This window comes from Alosa pseudoharengus, unplaced genomic scaffold (assembly GCF_046254945.1).
Source record: "Alosa pseudoharengus isolate Yale_2024_CS ecotype anadromous, Long Island Sound unplaced genomic scaffold, YU_APseudo_1.1 YU_APseudo_1.1_scf_3, whole genome shotgun sequence".
NCBI lineage: Eukaryota > Metazoa > Chordata > Actinopteri > Clupeiformes > Clupeidae > Alosa > Alosa pseudoharengus.
In genome coordinates, this window is record NW_027468718.1 from 35866272 (window position 1) to 35873771 (window position 7500).

Genomic DNA, 7500 nt, shown 5'->3' on the forward strand with positions numbered 1-7500 from the left:
GCAGGGTGTGGCTCCAGGGCTTAGATTAGACATGCTAGCCCCCCGCCACCGTCCTCCTCCCATATCTCAGTAGGCACATCCCCTCGTGGGACCCCAGTGGTTAGGGGAGGAGGGGGGGGGGGGGCACGGAGCATCTGTTCATTAGCCAAGAAACCTCCTCCCTATTGATCCCCTGCCACTTCACACACACAGACACAGACACACACACAAACACACACACACACCCACTCCACCTCTCCCCTTAGCTCTTTCACCCTCTTATGCCCTCTACACACACACTTTCGCACACACACACACACACACACACACACACACTCCACCCCTCCCATCCTCCCCTCTCCCTAACTCCCTCCTAACTCCTTCAGAAGAGCCGTGTGCACCTCTGCTTGTGTGTGTTGTGTGTGTGTGTGGAGCGGAGCCTTATTTGCCTGCTCCCTCTGCTGCTCTGGGGCCAGTGGCACAGAAGCACCCCGTCAGGCACCGGAGGATGTAGGTCAGCAGCAGGAGGAGGTAGTTCCTGAAGCCATCGCACCGCCCTCTCACTCTCTCTCAGTCCACATAGAACCGGACCGCGGAGTTTCCGTCGATTTGGGATTATTTACTCGCATGTAAGGTAGAGGTTCAAGAGGAAGAGGCATGTGTTTTTGGCATCTGTATATGTGTGGTGATGGTGCTCTCTCTTTCTCTCTCTCTCTCAGTGTGTGTGTGTGTGTTTATGAATTGGTCAGCCAAAGAAGGAGAAAATACCTTTGCATGCATGTATGTGTGTTTGTGTGAGTATGGCCTGGATATTCTGTTTGTGTTAACATCAGCCAATCACATGTTTTGTGTCTGTGTAATGTCTAGACTAGAGATTGTATATGCAATCAGATTAGCTGAAGCAGCAGCAGGGTGTTTTGGTCTAAAATTAGCAAGCTAATGGAGTAAAATGCATGCAAAACACAACATAACCAACAGCCTTGTGAGCGCCAGCTTGCTAACATTCTGTCTAGATAGTCAGTTGATAGATACAGTTAGCAATAGAGCAGCATGCTATATTAATTAGTCTCTGCACAAACATTTCAATCTTAATGTCCTATTTTTTAGTATTTATTTTTTTAACTTTAGTATTTATTTATAAAGTATTAGGGATGTGTATAATTCATTCTTATTGCTGTTTATCTTTTTACATAGAATTTATCTTGTATTTTACATAGAATTCTTTTTGCACTGGTGATATCTTTGCTTTGTTCATTTTTTTGCATGACACACACTGCCATAACATATCACTGCATCTCTTCCACTTATGCATGGTGGGAATGATGGCTGTGTTTGTCTGTCCCTCACATGACCTTAGGCCATCACAAATACATTTGAAGAAGATCCCAGAACCACTTGCCTTTTTTTTTGGGGGGGGGGGGGGGTGGTTGGATGTGTGTGGTGTTGTGCTTGATTAAAGTGTACTGTGTGTTTGGCTGTGGTTGTTTGTCGTCTTGCTGTCTGTGGGAGCCGGGATCCCCCCTTTTCCATTCCAGCTTATTACATTAACACGAGAGCAGCTCTTAGCCTGATCACTTCAAATGCTCCTGACACACTGATACCTACCTACCTACGCGCACACACACACACACACACACACACTGACACACACACACGTGCTCGAGTTCTCTTTTCTCCTAGCACAGGTGGCGTGATAGAGTGTGTTGATCTTTAACCTCTCTCTCTCTCTCTCTCTCTTTCTGTGTGTGTGTGTGTGTGTGTGTGTGTGTGTGCTGATGATGCAGGTGACAGGCTTGAAGGGTCACGCCAGTTTTGTGAGGAGAACAGTCAGCACTGTACCAGGACATGGTTATCAGCTCTCAGAAAGGTAAGTCCCCTGACCCTGTGTGTGTGTGTGTGTGTGTGTGTGTGTGCGTGTGTGTGTGTGTGTGTGTGTGAGAGCAGATGAGCATTACCTGCTGTGGTTTTGTGAGTGTGTATACATGTATTACATGTCACAGAGAGGTTTGTGTGACACTATGTGTGTGGTCTGAAGCTGACCACAGGAGAAGTTTGTGTTGTACAGTATGTGGGGCAAGTTGTGTGGTCACAGGGGTAGTTTGTGTTGTATGTGTGGTCTGAAGCCAGCCACGGAGGTAGTTTGTGTTGTATATGGGGGAAGTTGTGTGGCCACAGGGGTAGTTTATATACAGTACGTGGGTTTAGTTGTGTGGCACATGGGGTAGTTTGTGTTGCACGTGTGATTGTTTTGACTAGGGAACTTACACACTGTAGGATATTTGTTTTATTTCTGTGTTCTGTTATTTCTCTATAGCCAAAAATTAGTATGTCTTTTTTTCTTTGTTTTTCTGTGTGTGTCTGTGTGTGTGTGTGTGTGTGGCAGTGTGTTTGTGTGCTTTTGGCCCCCAGCTTACCTTCAAACTGTGTCATGACTCTGGTCATGGTGACCTTTGAGTCCTGCTCTTCTCTAAAACCACACACACACATGCTCACACACACAGTCAAATGACCCCAGCAGCAATGGCAAGCTGAACAGGGCCAGGCTTATGTATGATTTCATTCAAGTCTGTTTACTCAGGACTACAGGAATATGTATACAGAGGAGACAACACTCCCTCTATCTTTCAATGTCAAACACTATTGTGTGTGTGTGTGTGTGTGTGTGTGTGTGTGTGTGTGTGTGTGTGTGTGTGTGTGTGTGAGAGAGAGAAGTCACCTGAGTTTGACTAACCCTGTGTCTGTTGACCTGGTGTTGGACTGAATGTTTGTTCATCTTCTTTGTGTGTGTGTGTGTGTGTGTGTGTGTGTGTGTGTGTGTGTGTGTGTGTGTGTGTGTGTGTGTGTGTGTGTGTGTGTGTGGCATAGAGAAAGGCATAGCATTAGTGTTACGTGCAGCAGCAGGTTTCATCGTGCTAGTTCAAGGCCAGTAGACTGTTCAGTGGAGCTGTGCTAGATGTCCTGTTTGGTTTTGGAGTCAATGACCTTGGGCTTGTTAGCATGTCTGTTTCCCAGGTGAAGCTGTGGAAGCATGGCTGCTTAGTGGTTAGTGCTTAAAGGCTGTGTGATACACATAGTGGGGGTCAGCATGTTGATGTTTTTTTTTCTGTTGTTGTTGTTATTGTTGTGTGTTATGGTGTACCGTGATGAGCTGCCCGCCCGGTGCGGTTCTGTGTCCCCTGCCTGCGGAGTGTTCTAGATAGATTAGAACGTTCCCTGCTCTACGCCTGCCTCCATTCCGGGGTTGCCGCGGCAGCAGCGGTGCGATGTAAGCGCCGGCGTGGTCCGCTGGGGTGAAGCGGGCGGTGTGGCGGAGGGACGGAGGGACGCCACTGCTGCTCAGTCTTAGTCAGCACGACCTGACGCCGGCTGGAGTCCCTCCAGAAATCTTCCAGAACGTTCCGCTCTGGCCCCCACGGCGCACGCATCTCGGCTCGTTCAGCTGACACGCCCGTTCCAAATGACTTTTACATGCAGTGCACAAGGGGGTCACTGGCAATGCCATAGCGCAGTCATCACACTGCATATTCACTGTCCATTTATGATCCAGTGTGTGTGTGTGCGTGTGTGTGCGTGCGTGTGTGTGTTTGTGTTTGTGCGTACGTGTGTGTGTGTGCGGGCGAGTGTGCGTGTTTGTGTGTGTGTTTGCGTGTACGTGTGCATGCGGCCGTGCGTATGCGTGTGTGTGTGTGTGTGTGTGTGTGTGTGTTTGTTTGTGTGTTTGTGTGTGTGCGTGTGTGCGCGCGCGTGTGCGTGTGTGCAGTCAGAGTGTTTAGATCTGATACTGTGTGCATGGTATTTATGTCTACATGTGTGTTGTGTGTTGTAATATGTGCTTCCTGACGCTAGCAAAGGGTTAATGATTGTGGGGTAGGTGGTGTGTGGTAGCAGAGAGCACCGTGGTACCCCGTATTCCCTGATCGTGCCTCTGCTCACGCCACAGTGTGGTGGGCTGTGGTGTGGTACGGTACGGTACGGCAGGATTTCTGGGTCGGCCTGATGGAGAAGGGGGGGGGGGGGGTTCTCACCGGGCCCTGGACACCATGCGGGCAATAGAACGCTAATCCCAACCACCCACCCTGCACGCACACACACCCCTCACACGCCCCACCTAGCTCTGCCCCCGCGCTACATGTGATTCTGCCCTGAGAGAGGCTAAGCCTGCAATGCTGACGTCAAAAATTCCTGATCACTTATTAAACAGGACCGTTGTTCCGAGCGAGCGGGCGCGCACACACACACACACACCCACACACACACACACACACACACACACAAAAGGGATTGAGTTATAAATAGTTACTGCTTGAAAAAGAGGAGAAAATAGCACATTAAACCCAGTCGTGATCTTGATGATGAGAAGAGTGATTGTGGATTTTGCCTCCTGGTTGTTGTGTACTGACATGTTTGTCAATTCGCTGGCAAGCACACACAGAAATACACACACATACACACACACATGCACGCACATACACACACACACACACACACACACACACACACAGTTGTGTTTTTGTGTACACACTCATACTTTTAAACAATTTACGACTCCCTCTTAGATTCCTCTTATAGGCACACAAATACTAGTAAAATGTGTGTGTGTGTGTATTTATACAGACATAGACACAGACAGTCAGACAGACAAACGCACACACACATGCACAGAGAGCGATAGACTGCCACAGATGGCACTAGCAGAAGTAACAAGAGGAGCCCTAGAATGCACCAGCGCCATTCATACAGCTCCCAAATCTTCTGTTCTTCCGTCTCCGTCGCCAGTGCCCATCCCCTCCTGTCTGCTCCCCCCTCCCCTCCTCTCCCATCCTCTCCTCTCCTCTCCCCTCCTCTCCTCTCCCCTCCTCCCCCCTCCTCTCCTCTCCCCTCCCCTCCCCTCCCCTCCCCTCCCTGCCGCCTGCCTGCTTCTCTCTCTCTCTCCTCCACCCAGCCCAACCCCCACCAGTCCTGCTGGTATCACTGCTCACCACCCCCCCCCCCCCCAAATCCCCCTCCTTCCCTCTCTGCGTCACTCTTCCCCTTCATTCATGAAAAACGTGACGTCAGCAGCAAGCCTCCACCCCCTCGTTCAGCCTCTCTCGCTCTCTCTCCCTCTCTCTCTCTGTCTCTCTCTCTCCCTCTTTCTTCTCCTCTTCCCCTCAGCTCCTCCTCCTCTCCCTCTCTATTGCTCCGTCAGTAAAGGCTGTGGGAGTGTGTGTGTGTGTGTGTGTGTGTGTGCACTAGAGAGAGAGAGAAAGACCAAGACAGCGTGGGTGTATGTGTGTGTGTGTGTGTGTGAGAGAGAGAGAGAGAGTGTGTGTCGTGTTGGCGTGTGATATTTCTTGCTCCTTCAACACTGCTGAAGCAGGATCATGCATCAGAGCTCCATCATCTGTGAGTAACCTAGTGCATGCAGTGAGTTGTGTGTGTGTGTGTGTGTCGTGCACCTGAGCGTGCATCTATGTGCGTCTAAATGTGTTGTCATCGGGGCTACTGTGTTAGCATTCATATGCCTGAACTAGTTAGGTTTGCATATATTGTTCTGGTAGTCCATTGCTGTGTGTGTGTGTGTGTGTGTGTGTGTGTGTGTGTGTGTGTGTGTGTGTGTGTGTGTGTGTGTCTGTGTGTGTGTGTGTGTCTGTGTGTGCATGCGTGTGTGCGTGTGCACGCGCATGTGCTATTTTTGGTGCGAGGCAGTGATGCTTGTGTTTGATGCGGTACTTCCCTCTGCCCTCTGGTGAAGGACGGGCAAGATAGATGGAACGAAAGAGAGAGAGAGAGAGGGGACAGAGACAGAGATAGACAGAGAGAGAGGGAGAGACACAGACAGATAGAGAGAGAGAGAGAGAGATAGAGAGGGAGAGAGAGGCAGAGAGAGGGAGAGACAGACAGATAGATAGAGAGAGAGAGAGTGAGAGAGAGAGAAATGAAGAGAAGGAGAGAGATGAAGGTTGAAGAGAGAGAGGGAGAGAGAGGGGAGTGTATAGAGGGGCAGTGTGTGGACCACTGGGCCTGGTCTCCTCCCTCTAGCCGTGTGGAGTGGACCCTCAGGCAGGGCTAGTGCCTTTTGTCAGGGGAGCCCAAGTCTGAATTATTTTAATAGCACACGCCCTTTCCCTTCCCCCTTTCTTTTAATCTCTCTCTCTCCCCTTTCTCTCTCACTTTTTCTCTTTCTCTCACTCTCCTTTTTTCTGAATATTATTAAGTGTGCAACTACATTAGGGGACTGTGTGACCCATGCATTCTCTCTCTCTCTCTCTCTCTGTCTCTCACTCTCTCTCTCTCTCCTGTCTCTACCTCGTCCCCTGCTGGACCATACTCTGGCCTTCCTCCATTCTTACCCTCAACTCTCTCCTCTCCTCTCCTCTTTTCTTATCTCCTCTCATCTTCTCTCCTCTTCTCTCCTCTCCTCTCCTATTTTCTTCTCTCCTCTTCTCTCCTCTCCTCTTTTCTTATCTCCTCTCATCTTCTCTCCTCTTCTCTCCTCTCCTCTTTTCTTCTCTTCTCTCCTCTCATCTTCTCTCCTCTCCTCTTCTCCTCTCCATTGGTCTCTCCTCTCATCTTCTCTCCTCTCCTCTCCTCTTCTCTTCTCTTCTCTTCTCTTCTCCTCTTCTCTTCTCTCCTCTCCTCTCCACTTCTCTTCTCTCCTCTCCTCTCCTCTCCTCTCCACCGGTCATCTCTCCTCTCCTCTCCTCTTCTCTTCTCTCCTCTCCTCTCCACTTCTCTTCTCTCCTCTCCTCTCCTCTCCTCTCCACCGGTCATCTCTCCTCTCCTCTCCTCTTCTCTTCTCCTCTCCTCTCCACTTGTCTTCTCTTCTCTCCTCTCCTCTCCACTTCTCTTCTCTCCTCTCCTCTTCTCTTCTCTTGCTCTGCTGTGAAGCGTGTTTATGTAACGAGTCGCAGGATGAGTTGCCCGCCGCCGGGACTTATGGGTAAGGGAGAGTGAAGAGGCATTAGTCTCTGCAGGCTGGAACCGCCATCGCCGTCCAGCACCTTCCTGAAGGTGATGCACGCACACACACATACACACACACACACACACACACACACACACACACACACACACACACACACACACACACGCACACGCCTGACATTTCAGTGCAATAGTGCCATGGTGTGCAAGTCATTCTTGTGTGAGTGTGTTGGGGGGGGGGGGGGGGGTTGAGGGTTGTGTGTGTGTCTGTGTGTGTACAGTAATATGGCACTTAAGTGTGTGCATACACGCGTGCAAGTGTGGGGTGGGAGGTTTGGGCTGTGTGTGTGTCTGTGTAATATGGCACTTAAATGTGCATGCATGTGCGTGTGTGTGTGTGTGGGGGGGGGGGGGCTGTGTGTGTGTGTCTGTGTGTGTAATATGGCTCTTAAGTATCTTTGTCAGTATTGTATAGTCTGCAGCTTCACTAATGGAAGCACTGGGCAGCGTTGTCTATTGATTTTCTTTCTTTTGTGGAGCTGAGGTTTTCACTGAAGTGGGGGGCAGGAAAAAAGGGCCTGTAGCACACACACACACACACACACACACACACAC

The 7500-nt window shown here is 50.0% G+C and overlaps 1 protein-coding gene across 1 annotated transcript in view; it reads left to right on the forward strand.

The window, feature by feature from the left end:
- map3k13 (mitogen-activated protein kinase kinase kinase 13) overlaps positions 1-7500 on the forward strand; it is a 57637-nt gene that overhangs the window by 11083 nt on the left and 39054 nt on the right. Inside the window, exon 2 of the mRNA XM_076264156.1 lies at positions 1764-1846. The gene's annotated coding sequence lies outside the window, so the exon portion shown is untranslated. The remainder of the gene's footprint in view (positions 1-1763; positions 1847-7500) is intronic.